This window comes from Tupaia chinensis, unplaced genomic scaffold (genome assembly GCF_000334495.1).
Source record: "Tupaia chinensis unplaced genomic scaffold, TupChi_1.0 Scaffold000381_1, whole genome shotgun sequence".
NCBI lineage: Eukaryota > Metazoa > Chordata > Mammalia > Scandentia > Tupaiidae > Tupaia > Tupaia belangeri.
In genome coordinates this window covers 3,572,569-3,597,094 of record NW_006159883.1, presented here as the reverse complement: position 1 = coordinate 3,597,094, position 24,526 = coordinate 3,572,569, and the positions used below count along the sequence as shown (strand labels likewise).

The following is a 24,526-nucleotide window of genomic DNA, read 5'->3' as shown; positions in this document are numbered from 1 at the left end:
TTTGTCTAATTCTTATCAAACATAACTCTTCATGTGATCCTACTCAGGGTAACAGACTGATTTTCCTCTTTTCACCTAAACTCTCTTTGTAATTAAATTAATGCAATTAAACATAAGAAATGGTGGTACCAGCAGAAGGCACAATGGTTATGTCATGGGACTCCCACGTAGTCAAATGTGGTTCAAGTCCCAGACCTGGTTGCTAAAACACACTTGGTGTGTGTGCATGCATGCCCAAAATCCCACTAGGAGAATGGAGGAGGAGGGATTGTGGTTACCCTCAGGCTATCCTCCCTGGTGGGGGGTAATTTCTATTTTTCTGTCTCTCTGACTTTCTGATGAGCCCATGCACCCTATTACAAAAATCTCTCTCAAAAACAAAAAAAAGATAAGACATGTTATATTTGATATTTTGGTATTTTGTGTATGTGTATTTTCTCTCTCACAATGCTGGCACTAGCCAGTTATTAATTTCTTTTAGTGAGACTTTCCTAACACAGAAATAACACATACATACCTATGTTCTAGTTCAGAATTTTCCACCTTTGTGTGAAATTGAGTTATTGAATTTTACTTGCCTACTAGTTAAAAGTTAAGAAAAAGATGTTACTCAATGTAAACAGGGTACAACTAATTGTAAGAATCAGACTTCTTCAGCTGGTTTGATGAATGACAAGTTTAAAAGAGAGTCCCACAAACATTCAAGGAAAGACATAGTATATATCTGTATCATAAATCTAGTATGAAAAATCAAATACCAAGATGACTACATATTCTTTATTTTTTTTTTAGAAAAAGATTTTTTTTTTTTTTTTTTTTGCTATAGGGCATGTGTGTTCACCATAGAAACAGAGACAGACAGAGACAAAAAGTAAGAAATCACTCCCTAGGGAAGATGGCCATAGTGTGATCCCTTCTCTTCCATTCTCTTCCTGGGATCTTGGGCATGCATGCACACGTACCTGTGTGAGTTTTTTAAGTTGCCAGGTTTGGGATTTGAACTGCAGTCAACTATGTAACTGAGTCCAACAATGTAACCATTATGCAATCTGCTGGTCCTGATTATTTATGCTTTTGATTGGATCATAACTTTTCTGGACTTTATATCTCTGCTGCATTCTATATATTTCTACATATTTCAAACATAAAAGACTCAAATTAGAACCTTCCAGCTTCTAAGTGTCTGCATGATTCTCCCATAGAAGAAAAATTAGACTTCTGTATTATTCAGAAAGGATGAACTAGGATCAATGAGCTGAAGCCAGAATATATTTGGCTCAAGATAATAAAGAGCTTTAAAAATAGCTGTCAAAATGGAATGGGTTGAGTTAGGCATTAAACCTCCCTTTTAACTAGCAACATGAAAGAGAAATTTGTTGGCAGGTGGGTAGTATCATTTAAATGGACTTGGATATTGATCAATAATATCAATACCATGTAAATTTGAAACTTTTTGCTAAGATTTTTGAATTGAACTCATTGCATAATGTCACATCATCTAAAAGTCTACACTAAACTATTAACTAAACTAAAACTAAACAAAATCTAAATCATTGTTATTGTCTGTCTGTTCAGATGTTAAAAAAGTACATATCTCTGATATTTTAGGGATACATTTTGGCTGCTAAGAAACATTAAGCTTATGTATATTGAGAACATTTTTCTAAAAAGAGATGTAAAGTGAGGTGATAAAGTTATTACAATGATTTTGTCATTGACAAAAACAGGTATATCAATGAATCCCCAGGATTCACCTTGCTAGCCTGTCTTCTTATTGAATCATCCAAGTATAATCCTCCCCGCCACCATTATTTTTTGCTGTTACCACCCCATAGTGCAATAACCTTTGACTTCTTATTTTGACTATGAGACCTCCATAACATCATTGCCTGAATTTTGCTGTCCTCATATGTAAAATTTGGAATTCTTCTTCTGTCTCACAAGGTCATAAAGATTATATCAAACCACAGAGAAACCCTGATCACAGTACTGGTTTTATCAGTACTAATTCTGCTTCTCAATCAGTTACTTATCCCAGAAGACTCCTTAGTGATAATTTGATGTCAAGTAAAACTACCCTGGATTGTTCACTAAAATGAGTGGATAGCAGGTACTGTCTTCTATGATACAGCAGAGAAATGAAAGCACCTATGAAATAGAACTGGCATGGCCCTGACTTCTAGATGGTTGAGTGCAGACTGTAAATTATTAATTATTAAATCATTATTCCATAAAAGCATCTCTGTGAAGAATTTATATAATATGGTCCAGGCACTATGCTTTCCGGTGAGCTATCTTAATACAGTGTTAAAGCCTGAAAATTATAGAAAGATTATTAATAGTTAATCTGTCCATTAGATTGCCTTTCTGAAAAATTGAATAACTAAAGTAAGCTATTGGCAATAATTTTATCCAAGTCAATTCAGGCTTGGATTCTTGCAAGTTCCAATTGTACCAGTATTTTGTATTGTATATTTAAATGAAAGACGTTTCTTTTAGATAACAGTTGAAAGCTGCGTTATAGAAGCAGCAGAAGTATGAGTAAATTCTTAGAGAAAAATATTTCATTTAAAAACTTCACATTTGTGCATAGCCTCTATAGTTATCATAAGAATTATAGCAATTATAATTATGGCCACACTGAGTGCTGCAATTTACAAGGAACAGGATTAAGTGTTTCTAATTATATTAGAATTTAATTTTCTCACATATCTTCTCTGAAATTACTATTATACAGATGAGGAGTCAGAACTCGTTCAGTTTCATGACTTCTCTGTTATTGCATAGCTAGTTAGGTGGTGAGATAAATACTAACCCAGGTGTCTAAATCCAAATTTAAACCTAAGCACCAAAAAAGGTGTACATTTTTAGGGAGGTATACATAGTTGATATACCTATATGGCTACTTAAAACATGTACAAAACTCAGACCATCCATGGCCTGCTAGTTAAGAGAGCTAGGTACCACACAGCTGACTGTGCAGTTGGAGTTCTGGACCTGGCAGCCTGAAGAACATGCCAGGTGTCTGTACTTACACACACAAACCCAAAAAGGAGGGAAAAATGGAGAAGAAAGGATTGTAGCATGACTGTGTCCTATGGGAAATGCTTTCTTCTCTCTCTCTCTCTCTCTCTCTTCTCTCTAGTATTCTCTCTGATAAGCACAACTGCCCTCCAGCAAATCTTTTAAAAATGTACAAAAATCAATGGACCCAAGGGATAACTTAGCCACTGCTCAAATTACTGAGTAACCATCAGGCTGATGTCAGGTGAAATTGCCTAGAATTTTTAAAATGTAAATGTTGCCAAAGTCAATTATTTTCCATTTTATAAAACTAAAATGCACAAGCATAGTGGATATTAATTTGGAGGGGACTAGGTGCTGCCTAGCATGATAATACACAATTTATATTTAGGGAATTATTGTATGAATCATGGTAGAAAACCTCCTTCAGTAAGTGAAAGAAAGGGTCAGATTATACTATTTCTCTAGACTCATAGATGTGAGGAATAACCGCATGACTTTCATCAAATCAATCAAATGCACCAGCTCAAGATTTAGCACTTAGAACTAATGACACAAAGGAAGAAGGCAGTGGACAGTACGTGTTTGCAAGAGAGAGAGAAACTTCAGCAGCAGCTTCCACGTGTCCAGGAGCAAAAGTAGGAAAGGAGACATTGCAATGTCCGGTGCTACATTTTTGGTAGTTTGAACTGAGATATTAATACTCACAGGACTGGTTTTGCCATTTGATACTTGCTATGGGCTTAGCTATGACTTAGTCCTCCACCAGAATTATGACCATTGAGAGCTAGGTTTTAATTTACCGTATGGTTTCATTTTCCTCATGTTGATTTTATTGCCACCAGTAAGCATAATTTGAAGCATTAATATAATATACAATTTATATAAATATCAAATAGTTTGCTTCAAATCAAAATAGAAAAATAAAGGTTATTAAATAATCAATATCAGTAAGTTGGTAAGAAAGGTTTCTTACCCACACGTCTGGTATTTTCACACTTACAGTGGGCATTCTCTATCAGTCATTCTTTTTTCTTTTTTTGGGGAGAGATTTTTGCTATAGGGCGCGTGCACTTGCCAGACAGACAGAGAGAGACATAGAGACAGAAAGCGAGAAATCACGCCCCAGAGGGGATGGTCACGCTGCAATCCCTTCTCCTCCATTCTCCTCTTGGGATCTTGGGCACGCACATACATGCACTCGGCGTGAGTTTTAAGCCACCGGGTCCGGGACGCGAACCGCGGTCGACTACGTGGGAGTCCAGCGACATAGCCATTATGCTAACTGCTGGTTCCCTCTATCAGTCAATTTAAAAAACTTTCAGTTCTTGCCACCTACTTTTTCCTTTTTTCTCTGCCCCAATTTCTATAAAGACTCAGAAGCATGAGCTACAGTTCAAATAGATTTGTTTTACTTTTTTCTTATTAGGGTTTGAAGTTTAAATGGTCTGACTTCAAGTTCTGTGGATGCTATGGGTTTTATGTAGTTTTTTGTTTAGATTTATTTTGCTTTTGTTCTTGTATTACATTGTTTGTGTACTATGTATGTATGGGAAGATTCAGAATTAGGCAGTTTTCATTATTCTGGGCCCTTACGCTTCTTGCATGTAAATAAATTCAGCTCAATGATTTAGTGCAAATAAAACTGAAACTAAAAAAGAAGCAATAAAACTTGGAAAAGAAAGCTTAAGTAAATTTTTTTTATAGAAGTCTAAAACAGAAGTCTTAGTTTAATGAAGCAATGTGCTGGCTGAGATTTGAGGAAACTCACTCTAGGAAATTTTTATTTTTATTTTTATTGGCGTAACTATTCTAGAACATAATCTGGCACTCTCTCTCTAAATTAAAATGTGTATATTTTAGTCTAGCAATCTGTGAAATAAAAACTTTCCCTTTGCATACACACATGTTCAAACTAATTTCTGCACACAAGATTGTTCACAGGTAATTTTTACAGAGAAGAATATAAGTGATCAATGTATATTTCAAATGCACCTACTAAAAAATGTTAGGGTATGCGCTTAGTCTAGTATGGGTCTAGTCTCTAATACATACTCAGGCTCCACCCCATTTGTGGATTAACTTTTCATATTCTTAGATTTGTCTTGTATTTATATCTCTTTAGTGTATTACTTTCTTTATTCCAATTTCTTTTGTTGCCCCTGAGATCACTCTACTCTTTCCACATTGAAATAACTTTTGACTTACAGCCTTGTTCTTTAGAGTCTATGAAATTATTTTCTACCTACAGTTCAGTCAGTTTTAGCTAAGACTCCATAGAGCTGTGATCTAGGACTGACTTACTCTGGGTCCCGAGGTTGGACTATCGCTGGCTACAGATGTCCACACTACATAACCCTATCCTTCATGACTTCATTTGAGACTCCGTGGGCAACATTACTGGAATATGCTCTCTTGCAGAAAGAAGTTGTAAACAAGTATGTCTCTGGATAATATAATCATATTCACTTTAAAAAATAATAATATGAGGGGTCACAAAAAGTCCATGGGAAATGAGTATTATGAAATGGATTTCAAAATGTTTTGAAACCAAAATAAACTCATATCTTAATTCCATTTCCCCGTGAACTTTTTGGAATACTCTTGCATATTTAACATGATTTCAGATATGTTAAAGTAACCTTCAGGTTTTTTTTTAAGATTAGTTTTTATTGTAGTTTACTATGTCATGTACAGTGATATTTAACCATGACACTATGATTTCACATTAATTTACTTGGCAATCATTTGTGAAACATATACTTTTGAAGTGCGAAACATGGCATCAGGCAGTAGCACAGTCACTAAGTTCAAGCATAATATGATACAGACTTGATAGAAAATAAGAATCAAATCTCTTGTTTATCTTTGAAAATGCTTAAGGGTTTTCAAGGAAGAGAGACTGAAATTAAAATAACCCCAAACACCAGTGGATCTGAATTTTCCAGATTCTATGAAATTGTCCAATAATCCAAGGACAATTTAGTGTCTCTCTTTTTGTAACAGGGAGCAGTCTAGAATGATCAGGTAAATAAACTTCAGAATGACAATCAATAGACACAGTAAGATTAGAAGTCTATGAGCAGAGCTGGATAGCAAAACCAAATCTTCCTATAGTGCAAGATTACTAAGAGTCAATGAGCATAAGAAAAGCTTGGTGCCAACTGAACCACCAGGAAAGGATGCAGATTAGCAGGGACAGGATCCCCTTGAAAGTCTCTTGTCACTTTTTCTTGCCAAGAAATGCTCTGACAATGATGTAGAAAAGATGGTTACCAGGAATATAGAGTAAATCTGGTCCTGCTTTAAAAGTTCCTACTTGAATCTTCCAAGACAACAAAGGTTTTTGGTTTCCTCCCAGTGACCCTGGGAATATGGTGTAAACCAACAGTTTAAACCACTCAGTGTCTTCAATTTCCCCAGCTGTTCTTAAAACTTCCACAGCTTTGTGAAATCAGTCTTTAGGAATTCTGAATTACTGCTTGTTAACTCACCAAAATGAACAAGTTGTAAAGAAGCCAGGATCTCCTAGAATTCTATTCTGATTGACCTAATCTGTCACATCCAAAAAAAAAAAAATCCTGGCCAGTGGTCATATGAGGGTTCAAGGAGTGAAAGAAGAGTATTCTTTGCTGTTTCCCAGTGGAATACAAAGCTGGCTCTGTCATGTAATCAGAGTGTAACTTGCACTTGATCCCAAGGTCCCTGAAACAAGTGACTCCCCTGAGATGCTGTAAGACCTGATCCTAAAGACCTGATCCCAATTTTGTTTTAAAAAATGCAGATCTGGAACTATTCTTTGAATTCTTGGGGTTCTCTCAGAACTAGCGATCCTCCTTATAAATTCTCTAAACCTGTGGATAGACAGATTTTCTTGAACATTCATTGCTTCCCAGCTTCTCTTCTAAGCCTGTAGACCCATAAATCATTCCCTAAATCTGTGATAAGCTAGAGTGGTTCTGTACCAGTTGTCACATAAGGCCAATCATAAACCTCTAGCACCTGGTCTGGTCCTGCGTGAGATTGGGACAGACACAAAACATTCAACGGTGAACTAGACTCTGAGAAGTTGACTAGATGTGACAGTGCCAAATGTGCAGTTCACAAATCTGGGAACCTCTGAGAGGACAAAAGTGAGATGGTGGTGGCCTCTGATAAACATCCTGGTACTAAGTCACAGAAAAAGAAAACCCTCCCAGTTTAGCTGATTTGACCCACCCTAGTTCTTGACTATTCATCAGAAATTTTTTTGGAGCTAACATAAAAAATTTAGGAGCCAGTGATATAACCCAGACTGGCTATTCCAGAAGGTCTTGGATTACAGCCCTTGACATGAATCTGATCTAGTCATGTTGCAGAAAGTTATCTTTGGTTGATAGTCAAGATTCACCCAACTACCTTTATAAAGCAATCAGATACATCATTACATTTCTTTTTTTTTTCCCTCATCTAATATCTTGTATATGAGAGACAAAGCATAAACCAAAGTTGCAGAGCAAATATTGATACTTGCTTAACAATATCCCTTCTCCAGAAGGTCCACATTAGTTTCATCTGTTTGGACACCTGCTTTCCCTTAGCAATCTAGTTCTCCTTATTTTCCCAGCGCCTTTTTGGCAATGTCTTTATCATGTTGGCATTGGAGTAAAAGCTCTAAATTCTGAATAAAACAAACAAACAAACAAACATATAACTGGGATGTCCATCTGATCCCTCCAGAATAACAACCCCCTTTTCTTTTGCACTTTTTGAAATCTCCTTTCCAACATTTCATCTTTAAGTTGGGGGGCTAGAATCTTGTACTGCTGGAAGAAGTTTGGATGTATGCCTGCTGTTGAGGACTATTCATGAAATCCTTTTCAAAAGCACCCTGAGTTGGATAATGAATTACACGGCCACCCAGCCAGTGAGCCAATGCATAGTCTCTCTGTAGCTCAGTTCTCAGGGAAGAAGCTGTGTCAACCACATTTTGTGCCAGCAACTACAGCTGTATCCTCTTAGGGATAATATAGGACAGGAAATAAAGGGTGTGCAGAAGTCAATGTGTTTCTTGTTTCCTTCTCCTACTCCCAGTTGTTTCGCTATTTCCCAGTTGGATTCCCAGAGCAGAGCACACGAGTAATGTAATCAGGAGTGGAGACAGATTCTCCACAGAAGAAGGTAACTGTCCAGGGCAGTCACAGCCTCTTCATTCCCACTTTCTCTCATCTTAAGGAATTGAAACTACAGCATCCAAATAGTGTCTATGCTTTCTAGGAAACTGAAATTGATCCTAGGGAAGAGAAAACAAATGTTAAGTTTTGCCAAAGAGAATTGTGAAATGTCCTACTCTGTAACAGATTCATAGATATCATCAAGGGACTTCTGAAAGTTCACACAAAAATGAAATTAAGTGCAAGTTTATTTTGATGCAAATAATTTAAATGCATGCATAGTTTTTTATAATATGCATTTCTATGAATTTTTTTCAAGAAAAGCATTTTAATCAATCAAAATCATACAAAGTTAAGAAAAAATTGCTTGGGCCCAGCAGTTAGTGTAATGGCTATGTCGCTGGACTCCCACGTAGTCAACCACGGTTCGAGTCCCGGACCTGGTGGCTTAAAACTCACGCTGGGCGCATGTGCGTGCTTGCCCAAGATCCCGAGAGGAGAATGGAGGAGAAGGGATTGCGGCGTGGCCATCCCACCTGGGGAGTGATTTCTCGCTTTCTCTCTCTCTGTCTCTCTCTGCTGTCTGGCGAGTGCACGCACCCTATAGCGAAAACCTCTCCAAAAAAAAAAAAAAGAAAATTTGCTTAAGGCCAAAAGCCAGGGAACAGGTTAGGATACTGTCCAAACAGTAGGTAGATACTAAAACTCAAAAAACAAATATGGACAGAGTTAAAATCTAATAACAATTGCACTATAGTTCTCTACTGGAACATTTTTTTTCTCTCTTCACTCCCCATTTTACCAAAGTTTATACCATATAAACTAACTTATTTGCAAAAAAATAATTTTAGTCCCAATTTGGTCTGTTAGTCGTGCAAAGTCCAGCAAGAATACTAGTTGATTTAGTTGGCTTTGCTGAAACTTTTTATAAGGGATTAGACTCTTTACAAAGCCTCCCCAGGCTACTGAGCCAAGTCAGGAATTCACTATCTGACTGTAACTTTAAGTACCTGCACTTGGAAGTTATTGGATATGTCAGGAAGTGACCTTCTTTACTTCCCTGCCAGGCAGACTGTTTATAGTACCTGGCAATCTTTCCAAGAGCTCTCTCTTTCTCTCTTTTTTCCCAAGTGTTAAAGCAGAAATTTATTAAAGTCTATTTACATAGTGTTTTACATACCAAAAAATAAAAGTGGAGTCAACATTCAAGCAATCAACTCCATTCTCTGAAGTGCTTCATGAGAAAATGGATTTCTTTACCCTCCCTCTAGTAAGATACTTCTATTTATATGCCTGAAAATGATGCATTGAATTACACTACCTTTGTAAGAACAGTCCCTTTGAGATCCCAAGACCCCATCAGAGAGTGAAGAGAGATTAGCAGAGAACTTTCTCCAAAATGCAGTCCTTCATGTCAGAGGAGAGCAGGAGGGCCATGAGGAGAGCCCAAGGCCCAGCTGGGCGGTCCCTAGCTGTGAAGTGTGGCCAGCCAGGACTGCATGGCTTGCAGGGCCTCTTCCTCTTCCTCATCCTTTGACGCAGCCATAGCCCCTGGAGGCGCAGACTCTGGCAGGGCATCGGTAACTTTACTCCGTGTTTTGCCTGAGGCTCCTGCTGTAATTTCGAACAGAATTTTGTCAGTTTCCATTTTTGTTTCTTCCTCCATTTCTTCCTGATCGTCTATGCTTTCAAAAGTGTCCTCTAACATATCTTCTGTGACCCCAGCCTTCATCACCTCCTTGGTCAGCTCCCGCATGGTGGCCTGAATTTCTGGGATCTTCACAAGATGGCCTTCATCACTTCCGTGCTCTTCTGCAGGGAGCCAGCCACTTGCAGGACAGCGAGCTGGTTCTTCATCATGAGCACCTAGTTCACGAGCACTTTGGGTGCATAGAGCTTGCCCACAGCCTTCCTTGACCTGGTCATCTCTGGCCAGAACCACACAGGCATTCATTCTTCTGACCCTTCTTGGCAGCATCTTTAACAGATCATTTCACTTTTTCTTCTTCCCTTTAGATATCTCTTATTTGCCTGTCAACAACTCTCATTTCCTTTACCTTCAGTGACGATTCATTGACCAGTTCTTTGGGCGACTACTCCTGGGTTTTTCCAAACAGCCCCATGGCGGACTGAACTCGTCTTGCCCTTTCCTCTGTTAGGTCTCTTAAAATCAACATTAGCTCCTTAGCTTCTGGTCGTATCTTCAGATATGACATTCAAGTCAAAGCCCTGGCAATAACCACTGTTTCCAACTTCTCATGTAAGGCAACAGGTATTACTGAACTCATGAAAATAAGCATTCTGCCACAACACAAGAATCCTCATAAATACCTTCCAATTTTGAAGGGGTCATGAAGGCAGAAAAGTTTATATTTCAATTCAGTTTTCAATTTTTTTAAAACAAATTGCTAGGCCTATTAACAGCTCAAAAGGAAACAAAAATCCTTAAATCTGGTAAACAAAGCATATAAAAAATCAGTAATGTTTTATTCAAAAGTCATGAAATTCTATTTCACCAGTTCAGTCTCATGTAATTAATCTCTCCTCTGTTGAGTTTGCAGTGTTGCTGTGGTCCAATCTTTCCATTTAACTCCTTTTTAGTTATGGGCTAGGGAGGTGAGTTGGAAGAGGGGACTGCAACTCAGGGCTGCTCAGCCCTCATGTTGGTCTCAGAAATGAGCAGAACACTTCATATGTAGATGTCTCCCTGCAATGTCCCCAAATTATTTGAAGATCCCCTCTATACATGTATACACAAAAGCACATGCATACCACTAATGCAATTCCCAAAAGATTTAGGATACATCCCAAAGATGTAGACTATAGAGGAAGATAATATAAATTAACAAAAAGAAACAGGGAACCAGCAAGTGGCATGGCAGTTAAGTCACTAAATTTCCATATGGTCAACCACAGTTCAAGTCCCAAACCTGGCAGCTTGAAAATCATACTGGGCATATGCACTCCAAGTATCCTAAGAGGAGGATATAGAAGAAGGGATGTCAGGGTGGCCAACTCGGTTTCCTTCTCTCTGTCTCTTTTTAATAAGTACATTTGCTCTATGGAAAAATCTACAAAAAAGAAAAATGAACCAAAATTACTTAGAACAGTGGATCAATATAGTAAGGATAATATGCAGTTGGCATAATGGCTATGTCGCTGGACTCCCATGTAGTCAACCGCAGTTTTAGTCCTGGATCTGGTAGCTTAAACTCATGCTGGGTGCATGTGTGTGCGTGCCCAAGATCCCAAGAGGAGAATGGAGGAGAAGGGATTGTGGTGTGGCCATCCCTTCTGGGGAGGTGATATTGCTTTCTGTCTCTCTGTCTCCCTGTGTCTTGCTGGCGAGTGCACATGCCCTATAACAACAACAACAACAACAACAACAACAAAAAAGTCTGAAAAAAAAAACTATATTATTAAAAACATATAAATCATATCTACCAACTAACTTAGCAATTTAGTGAACAACTTAGAATGAAATTTTTGTTGGCTGGGGCCACTTGACTACACTTATCATATTATGGCTTATATTTCATCTTTCTCATATTCCACAATAACTCACAGCTAATTTCTCTGATGCACAGTATTTTTCTTTCGAACTCTCAGACTAAAATCCTTATTCTCCCCAGGGTTTAGAATTCAAATAAGATTACATGCACTGCCTTGTTTTTTTTTCTTTTTTGCTAAATGGGAGACTGTAAAAATATTATCTTTGACTTCTAGAAAGCAGAAGCTTATGAGGAAAGATGACTGAAGTTAATACAATTCTCAAGGATGTGGATAAAATGGACATAATCGATAATTTTAATAGTAAAGTTTGACAGATATATAATGAAGACTGGAACCTTTTACAGCCTGAGATATGACAGTAAAGGAAGCCTCATACAACTCAGGAAAAAAGGAAAAAGTACAAATGAAGGCAGCTTTTTTTTTTTAAACTTATCTGTAATTTCTCTCAAGTTTTGTACTCTCTCTGGCCAGGCAATTCAATTGCCTTATGAAAGTTAAAACTGAATTTTGAGAATTCTTATTTGCAAAAATGTTTACCTCAACATATTTTAATTTTAAAAATTGGAAACAAAACTAATGCCATAAGTTCTAGTATGTTGCTATCATGAAATGTTAGTAATAAACAGGAATCAGGGAGATATTTGTTCTTACATGGAAAGATTAATCATATCAACTACTAAGTGTAAAACCTAAAGTTGAGAACAACATGCATTGCTCATTGAAAGTAAACTACTGTAACTATGAACAAGGACTGAAAAGGTGTAGGGAGGGTCTGCTGCTTTCCTAATATTTCTATACTGGTTGAACATAACTCATTAAGTATATGTGTTCCTAAAACACAGAAATAGAGTTTGCATACTATGACGTTTTAAAAATAAAGGACAGTGGGGGTGAAATGGCATCAATCCACCTGATATTTTGAGATTATCTGTGTGAATGATGTTTTTTAAACTCTCCTTGACTTTGACCTTGATTTTCTCCTTTTGAGTTGTTTTTGCACTTGGGTTGGTTACTACTTTTGGTCTGGCTTTAATTAGCCAATGCTGATCTCTACTTGTCCCTGGTAGACAGTCTATCTAGTCTGACTAAGTTGACCTCTTGTCACTTTGTCTCTAGACCTGGGTTCTGCCTGTAGCTTGATTCTATACCCACATCAACTATTTTGGCTTTAGGTACTACATTTTAATATATCCACCTAAATCTAGACTCACTCTGACAATTTCAGCCAATGCATTCCTAGACTGTTTATCTTGTGGAAGAAAATTGTAAACAAGCCATTTTCTCAAAAACATAAATATACTTTAATATTTTTAAAATGTTATTTGATATTCAATTGATAAATAATAGCTGTATGTATTTCTAGGGTAAATGTGATATTATAATATCTGCAAACATTCTGAATGATTTAACTGAGCTGAATGTATCTATCATTTCACATAGTTTTCATTTCCTTCTAGTGAGAACATTTAAAGTATATCCTTCAGACAATTTCAAAATATACATTACATTTAACTATAATCACCAGGTTGTGCAATAGATCATTAAAATGTATACCTCATGAAATTAAAAAATTTCTTGAGGCAATTGACAACAAAAACACAATATACCAGAATCTATAAGACACAATGAAAACAGTCTGAAGAGGAAAAGTTTATAACAATCAGTGCCCACAAGAAAAAAAAAAATGGAAAAGATGGCAAAGAAATAATCTAGTTAAGCACCTCAAAAAAAAAAACCTAGAAAAGAAACAAAACAGAACAAAATCCAATAGCACTAGAATAAAGGAAATAATTAAAATTAGAGCAGAAAAAAAGAAAGAGAATTTTAAAAATTATAAAAACTTAACCAAACAAAAAGTTTGTTCTTTGAGAAGATAAAGATAACTCATAAACCATTAGCTATACTAAGCAAGAAATTCAGAAAAGGAACCAGATAATCAAAATCTGCAATGAATCAGGCAATATTATGACAAATGTCACATTAATTCAAAAGATCATAAGAGAATACTACCTGCAACTTTATGCCAACCAACTAAAAGATGTAGGTGATATTGACAAATTATTGGATACATATAACATTCCAAGACTGAATTAGAAAGAACTGGAAAGTCTGAATAGACCAATAACAAGTAATGGAATTAAAATAGTAATAACTAGTCTCTCAATATGAAAAAACAACAAAAAGAGGTCTTGATGTCTTCACTTCTGAATTCCACAAATGTTTAAATAAGAATGAATTCCAACCCTACTCAAACTATTTTGAAAGATCCAAAAGGAAGGAACCCTCCCAAATTCATTCTATGAAGCCTCCAACATACTGATACTAAAAGAAGACAATGACATGATAAAAAAGAAAGCTACAGCCTTATATCCCTGATAAATACAGATTCAAGCATTTTCAACAAGATACTGCCAAATCGAATCACTGTACAGCATATTGAAAAGATTATACACCATATCCATGTAAGCTTTTCCTGAGGCATGCAAAGAGTATTCAATATACAAAAAAACAATAAACATAATACATCACATTAACAGAAGAAAAGATAAAAAACATATTATCATATCAACTGATACAGAAAATTGATACATCCTTCATAGTTAAAATACTCAGCAAAATAGATATAAAAGGGACTTTTCTCAACACAGTAAAACAAATATATGACAAACACATAGCTAATATCATCCTGAACGGGAAAATCCTGGAAGCTTTCCCACTAAAAACTGAAAAGGCTGTTTGCTTTCTCCCCTTCTTTTCAACATAGTACTGGAAGTCCTAGCCAATGCAATCAGACAAGAGGACAAAATAAAAGGTATTTAAATGAGAAAATAAACTGTCCCTATTGGCATATGATTATATACACAGAAAATACAAAGGCATAGTGAAAAAGCTCCTAGAAGTGATAAATAAATTCAATAAAGTAGCAGGATGCAAAATCAATATTCAAAAATTTATGGTGTTTTTATATCTCTCACCATTAACAAAAGTCAACTCAAAATGGATCAAGAACCTAGACACAAAACTTCAAACCATAAAACTACCTGTGGAAAACACAGCAGAAACCCTTGAAGATATCAGAGTAGGCAAAGACTTCTTAAATAAGACTCCCAAAGCACAGGTTATAATTCCTAAAATAGACAAGCGGGACTACATCAGGCTAAAAGCCTTAGCACGGCAAAAGAAGCAATAATTAGAGTGAAGAGACAACTCAGAATAGAATATATTTGGAAACTATATTTTAGATAAAGAATTAATTTCAGAATATACAGGGAACAGCTCATCTAGAAAACAAACAAACAAAAAAATGAATACCGCCCCCAAGACATGGAACCGACCTAAATGTCCACAAACTGATGAATGGATTGGAGAAGTGTGGTATATATACTCTATGGAATACTACTCAGCCATAAAAAATAACAAGACCCTAGAATTTGATAGAAAGTGGTCTAATATGGAGGATCTGTTGCTGAGTGAAGTAAGCCAGGCTATGAAAGAAAGATATTGTATGTATCCACTCAATATATACCGACTATCTGCACTCTATGGCAGAAAGCGAAAAATTGGAGGACATAAAAGCAGTGAAGGTACTTAATGAGAATAGGACAGTGTGGAATGGGGGAGGTGAAGAGAAGAGGATAGAGAAAGATAGCAAGAGAACAATAGAGAGGCAGGACAGTAGTGAGAATCAGATATGGCTTATTACCTGTAGATGAGGACAGGTATAGTATTCTCAACTGATTGGTCTGAGAAGTATTTCATGATGTGTAAAGTCTTTTTACAAGCAAAATGAGAAATAGTGATTGACTGTTTTAAAAAATAACTAGAATAATAATAATAATGATTGGGAAAAACATAGAAAAGATATTGAATGTTGAAGCGGGGAGATTAATGTCTCTGTATTGACTGACATGCATGGCATTCCCTTTTGAAAAAGCAATGTAATACACTGTAAAGGTATATGTAATCCAATGTAATATAAAGAAGATTATGATGATAATAAAATTTTTTTTAAAAATTTAAAAAGAGAGAAAAAATGGGCAACTGAAATGGACAGTTTTCTAAGGAAGACATATGGATACTCAAAAGGCATATGAAAAAATGTTCGACATCTCTTACCATAAAGGAAATGCAAATCAAAAACACAATGGGATAACACAGAAAGAAGGGCTCTGGCTGAGGAAATAAAGAACAAGGGCTGGCAAGGCTGTGGTGAAAAGGGAACCCTCCTACACTGCTGATGGGAATATAAATCTGTACAGCCACTATGAAAAATAATATGGAGTTTTCTCTGACCCAATAATTCCACTCCTTCACCCAAAGGACAGGAAAATATTTAGTTGGAAAGACACTTGCACTTCCATGTTCACTGCAGTATTATTTACAATTGTTAAGACATGGAATCAAGCTAAGTCCAAGAACAGATGACTGGATTGAAAAGATGTGGCATGTATACACCATGGAATATTACATGGAATATGAGGTCCTGTTATTTTATATGATGTGGATGGACATACAAGATTTAATGCTAAGGGAAGCAAGCCAGACAAGAAAACACAAACACTGCATGTCCTCACTCAGTCTAAACACATATTGAACATCTGCAGTGTATGACAGAAATTGATAGATCTGCAGCAGATGACATAAAGGTGATATCACTGAACTGCAGTTTGAGTCCTGGACTCAGTGACTTAAAAATCATGCCAGGTGCATGTGTGTACATGCTCAAAATCCCTAGAGGAGAATGGCAGAGAAGCGACTGCAGCATGGCCATCCCACTGGGGGGTGATTTCTTGCTTTCTGTCTCTGTCTCTCTCTCTGGAGAGTGCACACTCCCTATATCAAAAATCTCTCTTAAAGAGTAAAAAAAAAAAAAAAGAAATCAATAGATCTGAAGATACAATGGTAGGATAGACAAGTTTGGGTATCAGACACTAGAGGAGAGAGGAGTGAATAATTGGAGTGGGTAGGAGAGGCTCAAGGAGGTAGTATTTGACAGATATAATAATGTGAACTCTCTAATGGAAAAGAAGTACATGGTAATATTCTTGGTTTTCTGATAATATAATACCTGTTTTTGAAAAACCATATTATGTACTCTGGAAATATACAATGATTAAATGTAAAAAATAAATGAATAGATAAATAGGTAAATAAATAAATAAAAATAAAAGTAGCATAGTGAAAAAATATATGCCTCCTGAGTAACTGAAACTTTGCATAGCTTGCCCAATGTCTCTCCTTTAGCAATCCATTAGCCCCTAATAACCACCATTCCACTCTACATCAATGAGTTTGGCTATCTTAGATTTCACATAGAAGTGAGATCATGCAGTACCTGTCTTTCTGTGTCTGGTATATTTCATTTAGCATAAAGTCCTCTAGGTTCATTCATGTCATAAATAGTATATATCCAGAGAAATTGGAAATAGCAGGTTAAAGAGATATCTGCACTCCTATGATCATTGCAGCATTATTATTATTTTTTTCTTTTTTTGGAGACATTTTTTTTATTATTATTATAGGGCGCGTGCACCCACCAGAAAAACAGAGACAGAGAGACAGAAAGCAAGAAATCACCATCAAGGAGGGATGGCCACACTGCAATCCCTTCTCCTCCACTCTTCTCTTGGGATCTTGGGTACACAGTGAAATATTCAAGCTGAGGAAAAAAGGAAATTCTGTTGTTTGTACTGCTATTTTTGTTGTGATCATAATTCTTAAGAATTTTAACGCAGGAATTTCTTTGAATTCAAAAACTAGAAAAACGACCTTGTAAACAAATGAGTGGCAATAAAAGTCAAAAGAATAAGTCCCATATTTACTCAAATGCAAAAATTCCTTTTGTTTTTTTCAGAGTGTTGTTCGTTTGCTTGTTTGTTTAATTTGTTATAGTGCACGTGTGCTCCCTGGAGAGACAGAAAGACATAAAGCAAGAAATCACCCCCAGGGGGATGGCCATGATGCAATCCTTTTCTCATTTTCCTATTTTCCTCTTGGGATTCTGAGCATGTGCACACATGCACCAAGCATGAGATTGAAGCTGCCAGGTCCAGGACTCGAATTGTGTTCAACCATGTGGGCGTCCAGTGCCTTAAGCACTACACCACCTGTTGGTCCCCACTTTCCAGTTTTTTTCCCCATAGGATGTGTGCACTCACCAGAGAGAGTCAGAGAGAGGGAAAGTGAGAAATCAACCCCCCAGGTGTTATGGCTAAACTGAAATATCTTCTCAATTCTCCTTCTTGGATGTCAGGCAAACATGCACACATGCCTGGCATGATTTTCAAGCCAGTGGGTCCCAAATTTAAATCATGGCCACAGTCATGTGGGAGTCTAGTCCCTTAACCATCATGCCACCTGCTGGCCCTAAAAGTTCACTTTTGATAACTGAATTCTCCCCAAAATACCTGTTGCACTTAGATTCTAGTGATGGTTCATTAAAATAAACAGGTCTTTGCAAGTATCTCCTTTCCGGGCAAGATGACTGCAATCCAATTCAGAGTGCACAGTCTACTTATACTGGGAAGAGTAGACATATAACAAAATGATGAGATTAGCATCTTATCTCAAATCCAATCTCAAATTTACTTACAAGAATGAGTCCATGACGCCCACAGATGGCGTAGTAGTTATATCACTGGAGTCCCACATGGCCCACCATGGTCTGAGTCATGAATCCAGTGACTTGTAAATCACATCGGGCACATGTGTATGCATGCCCAAGATCCCAGGAGGAGAACGGAGAAGGGATTGAGGCATGGTTATCTCCCCTGTGAAAAGGGATTATGGCATGGCCATAGGACCTGGGGGTGATTTTTCACTTTCCTTCTTACCATCTCTGTCTCTCTCCAGCAAGCACACATGCTCTAAGGCAAAAATAAATAAATACATAAATAAAATAAAATTAAAATAAAGGAAAAAGAAAAGAAAAGAAAAAAGAAAAAAACCTCTATAAAAAATAAGAATGAGTTGTCTAAGGAAAGCTCAGTACATGTCTGAATGCCAAAGTGGATGCACAGGATTAAGTCTCCGAGGAGAATGAAGTGTCTTCAAGGAGAGCCATTATGACTGGCCAGGCAGCAGAGGCAGTGAAGGATTCTAGGAACATGAAAGAAAACTCCCTTAGTATTAAGTACACCCAGTTGAACTTCTTTATGATAACCTCATGGTTCACTAGCAGGTTCCCTTGTTTCTGTGGTTATGATGAAAACAGAAAACTTCCATGCTGTGCGTGTCTAGTCCACCAAAACAAGCATGTTGGGGAAAAGCCAGATTTTTTTTCCCAGAACAAGCTGTTCTTATGACCCTAGTCATTCAGACTCTTTATTAGAAGTATCTGGCCCAAGGCCATTTAAGAGCTCAAAAGGGAAGAATGTATTCTTGTCACTGTTAAAGTAATACAAAGGAGATCCTGTTGAGAACATAACTTGTGTACTCACCAGCAACCTTGAGAACTTTTGTTTTATGGCGTTAGATGCTGCTGAATCTACGAAGTAAGAAAAAATGTCCAGAAATGGCACATTTACTGGAACACTAGAGACCTCTTAGAACTAGCTATTTACCTCTGCTCCTAAGAACTCTGAAAAAGCCTGTCAACTTTTCCAGTATTCTTGCTCCTTCCACCACAAAGACTCCCCAAAGCTATTCTACCTTTTCAAATGTGTAACTAAACATATAGATGTCCATCTCCTTCTCAAATTCAAGAGCAACTACTGAGGAGTCTTAAAATGTATCAGTTTTTGCTCTATTGTGAAATAGAAAAAAAATATGTGTAGCATAGGGCTCTAGGGCCAGAAAAAGAACACAGCAGACATGAACCAGAGACAAAACTATAGTCTGTACTAATGCACTTAAAACAGGCATCTTACATCATTTTGTCTCTGGGCTAACTCAGAAAGTAAGAGGTTGGTGAACTGAGATCTTCATCAGCGCAATGAAAGCAGAAGAGGGCCAATCCTATAACTCAGTGGCTAGGCACTGTGAACAGGAGTCACTTCTCATTTGGTTGACCACTGTTTGAATCCCAGCCATGTCAACTTGCAAATCAGTTGTGTACGTGCACACATGCCTTGAGAGAATGAAGAAATAGAAGAGAAAGAATTGCAGTGTGAGCAGACCCCACTGGGGAATGCTTTCTCTCGTTCTTTCCCTCTCTGGTGTACTCATGTACTCTTTGTCAATAAAAAAAATACATCTCTCATTTTAAGAAAATAAAATAGAAGAAAGGAGATGGAATATTCTACTCAACAATATATTGACTAAGTACTATGTGGCTCTCAATCAATATTATATGATATTATACTTAAAAACTAGGGACCAGCAAATGGCATAATGATTACATCACTGAACTCCCACATAGTCGACTGTGGTTCGAGTCCCAGACCCAGCAGCTAAAGTTCATGCAGGCACGTGTGTGTGCATATTCCAGATCCCAAGAGGAGAATGGAGGAGAAAGGATTGCAGTATGGCCATCGTCCCTGGGAGGTGATTTTTCACTTTCTGTGTCTCTCTGTCCAGGGAGCACACGTGCCTCTCCAAAACCAAAAACAAAACAAAAAACCTAAATGCTCTCTCCTAATCTCAGACCTCTTAAACTACAACTTCTATGGAAGGAAAATTCAGCATTTCGGTCAAGCTCTTTGATGCCTATGTAGATAATCTGGTGCCTGAGTATTACAACAGAACTGTCCACAGAACCAATTATCTTCAGCTAGGGTAGTTGACTATGTTAGGAATACTGCGTATCTGTTCACCAGGATACAGGATGAAGTATAAGATGGTGCCTAGTTTACAAAAAGCAATGACTCAATAACTGAATTAAATCTTGCTCCTATTTGTGTCAAGCTGAAAATATCCCTACAAGTCCTCAGATTAAAAATACTCTTTTTAAACCTAAATGCTCTCTCTTTCAATGTGGTACAGTTGAGATTTCACTTACTTGGTATTGGTTAGACCACGTGAGTAAAAGAGAAGGGAAAATGAAATCCGTGTAAGTGAAACCCATGTGATAAGTGATTGCTGATAGTGGGGTTGGGCAAGGACTACAATATGTATAGCACAGCTGAGAAATATCTCAATGCAGATATTGGCTAGTGAAAGTGATGGATTAGAGTCCCAGAAATCATGGATGTCTCTTTGAGGCTAATGCCTCCACTGTAAGCTTTTATGAGAGAGTCTAAAGTGGTAAGTAGAGTCTTGGGTCAGTCTCTGAGTACCAAGTTGTGATGTAGACCTCATTCCAAGGAGGTCTAGGGATAGGGGGGGAGGGGTGTATTAGATTCTGCCTTTCCCAATTAAGGAAATGAGAAAAAAATACTATTGCTTTCATTTCTTGAGAGCTTAGACATGTATTCATCCTATTTCAACAGAATCACTGACACATACATCAACTACCCACAGAAGTCTGTGCCGCATGCAATGGCGGGATGGAATGCACAGCTCCTCAGTTTGTGGCTGTACCTCTAGCTCTCTCACAGACTTTCATGCAGTAGCAGGTCCTGGGGCCTGGTTATGTGATCTGGTAGCTGCTGGCCCCTTTTCCTAAACTAATGTTGAATTTTAGGACTCGTTTGTATTACTTTAAACACATCTATGGGAAAGAAGGTGCTTACATTACTTCTTCCTCTGAGCGCAAGATTTTAAATAGATCTCTCAAAGTTTACAGTATGCCCAAATTTTGATTTCTCTGGTATTAAATAATGGAACAAATACATTCAGTAGTATTCAATATACTTGATGGTTTCATACCCAGTAAGTAAAACCACAGATTAAAACCAAAATGCAAAACCAAAAATAGAAAGTTTAGTATATTTTGAGAATGTTCTCAAAGATGTTTAAATATAAGTGGCCAGCCAAAGGACAGAATTGTGTGGAGACAGAAGCTTACAGGTTATAGAATATATTGAAACTGTACAAGTGGCAAGAGATTATTTGAATTTCTCTTGTTTTAGTGCTTTCTAATATGTTCAGTCAAAGCCTCCTTTACTGTCATATTAAATTAGACTTCAAATAAGAACCAGAATAGCGAGATAGATAAAAACACAGAATAACTCCTTATACAATCAACTGTTATACATCGTATTACTTTCATAAAACCTTTTTTGTTAGTCCTTAACAGGACTTCTTGATGTCTCATTTACAAATAAGAAACATAAAGCATAATCAAGTTAAATAATTTACTTCATTTATATTCTATATTTTTATTAAAAAATAGAGACTGTGTTTCATTATTTTAAATCCTAGAGATATCTTCGTTGGAGTTCCAACTCATTCCTTAATTCACCAGGTAACCTCATTACATTACCCTGTATGGGCTTTATCTTCCTCCCTTGAAAAAGTAACTGGCAGATTATAGATCCTTTAATTAGGGCTAGTCATGGCAGGTATGGCACCCAGGACTTGGCTTACTTAAGGGCCCAATTTCCTTCTACTTTTCCATAAACTACTTTCATAAATGGTAATGAGAGGGAGACAAACACCTGTGAAAAGCATCAGCTAAAAGTCCTTCCCATTTAAAGATATTTTGTTTCTGGTCAAAATCCCAATTTGACTCTATCAGTTCCATCTATCAGTTCCATTAATGAAGAGAGCCCATGGATGTATCATCCCAATGAATTCATCATTTGTTCTGCTTTGACCAATGTCCTAAGTAGCAGAGATAACAAACAATCAGAATCACATCATCACTTCTCAAAGACAATCTCCAGAAGCTATTCATTTTACAGAGCTAAACAATGCAACAATCAAAAATACTCCTGTAATCCCCAAACAATACCAGAACACCCTGCTGTTTCAATTGAGCTCACCGTTTCCAATTGCAGTTATGTCTTTGCTTCTCTACTGATGATTTTATGTGAAAAACACCAACCTTGAAATCACTGAGTTACTTAGAATGAGATAGGATTTTGCAGAAGTGTACTTCAGTCTACATAAACTTTCTTCCTTTTATGCTATAATGGTATCAGGTAATACAAAAGTCATTGCCATGTAGGTTTTCTAGAGATTTTACACTAACAGAGCATCTTGGTTTCAAGGCTTACCTGGTGGGATGAGATAACCGACCACAGCACCTTGCAGAGCAAGCACCCACAGACTACTGCTGTTCTGGAACTGGCTCTCTGAATTCTTGTCCAGACTCTTAATCTCTATCCCCTACTGGTGACCCTAAGGGAATCTGCACAGGGTGGGGTGGGTGGGAAAAGCCGGCAGCAGATGGCACTAGCACCCTCCTGAGACTAGACAGGACAGCAAGAAAAAGGTACTTACTTGCGACCAAGTGACAGGTTTCCACCAACACCTCAGGAAACCCTGAGAAGCAGGGCTCCTTAGAGCCCTTTCCGCCTCTTGGGCTTCTCTTTCTTCGGGAGATCTCTCTCCTTTTCTGTGGTCTGGATGCTTAAGAGGTGTTGCTCGTTGGCGTTTGCCCTAACCAGCCGCTGGCACAGAGGCCACGATAGATCCGCAATAAGCAGGCCCACGGAGCTGACAATTAGGAACCGAGTCACTGGGGCAGCTCTCCAGCAGCTGACCCAGAGACCCCTCCAGCTCAGATGCTGAGTGGAGCCTCGCCCGCCGCTTGGAAGTTGTTTTTGTCTCCTTCCCACTTCTCCCTCCCCTCTCCTGGCCACGCCACTCTGCCCCCCGCCCTCATCTCCAGGCCAGTACACGACTTCAGCATCCAGCCCAGGCGTGGGCGGGGTGATAGAGACAGAGACCGGCTGGCGGTAGCCACAGCTGTTGTGTCTCCTCCACCGGCCGCCAGGGAAGGGAGGGGGCCAGAGGACCGGCGAACAGGGAAGGGCAGGAATGAGAGAGGACCTGGGGCGCGTGAAGGAAGAAGCGGCTAGAGAAAGGCGCAGAGGGAGGAGAGCGGGCTGCAACTAGTTGGGGGCGGGGAAGTGAAAGGGGCTGACGGACCGGAAGAGTTCTAGGCGGCAAACTCGGGTTCCTAATCCTCAGGTGCTTTCTGTCCTGCTTGCCAAGCAGCCCCAGAGCATGCAGGCGCACCCGGATCTGGATCTTGCTGCAGATGAGTGTGTGATGATGTTGTGTGGAGCGGTTTAGGAAAGAGGCTGAGGCTGTACCCTTCTTGTTCCAGATTTCTTTTCTGCTCTGCTTATTTTATTTTTTTTGGAAAGGTTTTTGCCATAGGGCGCAGTAGGCTCACCAGACAGACAGAGAGAGACAGAGAGACAGAAAGCGAGAAATCACCCCCCAGGGGGGATGGCCACGCTGCAATCCCTTCTCCTCCATTCTCCTCTCCTTTCGGGATCTTAGGCACGCACGCACACGCGCCCAGCGTGAGTTTAAGCCACCAGGTCCCAGACGCCAACCACAGTTGACTACGTGGGAGTCCAGCGACATAGCCATTACGCTAACTGCTGGTCCCCCGCTCTGCAAATTTGAAATATGAAAGACAAAAGGACATTTATGAATATTTTAGAAAGCAGTGGCACTACAGTATATTCTGGTGATGAAGGAAACAGATGTTGAACGTGTTCCCCAAAGGGAGTTTGAAAAGACTTGCCATTGCATCAAGTCCTGTCTTGTCAAACTTCATTTTATCCGATAAAACATCATTGTGCAAGATCTCTCAATGATAAGAACTTCTGAAAAATTTACTCCCATACCTTTATCACACCTAAAAAATAACATTAGCTATTTTGTAGTATCAAATATCCATTTAATTCCTTTCTAATAATCTATGAATTACCAGTTTCTCTTTCCCAGATATTGTGGTGACAGTTCAAGTGAAGTTTTTAGTGCCTAGAACTGGCCCTGGGAGCATTCCACCTTATGCATTCCTCCTCATCCAGGACATTTCTCCCTCTTACCAC

General features: G+C 38.1%; 1 protein-coding gene and 1 pseudogene across 1 annotated transcript in view; both read right to left on the bottom strand.

The window, feature by feature from the left end:
* SCN7A (sodium voltage-gated channel alpha subunit 7) overlaps nucleotides 1–23,327 on the bottom strand; it is a 95,665-nt gene extending 72,338 nt beyond the window's left edge. Inside the window, exon 1 of the mRNA XM_006153576.3 lies at nucleotides 22,956–23,327. The gene's annotated coding sequence lies outside the window, so the exon portion shown is untranslated. The remainder of the gene's footprint in view (nucleotides 1–22,955) is intronic.
* Nucleotides 9,646–10,258, bottom strand: LOC102498238 (charged multivesicular body protein 3 pseudogene; annotated as a pseudogene).
* Nucleotides 23,328–24,526: the final 1,199 nt, after the last annotated feature.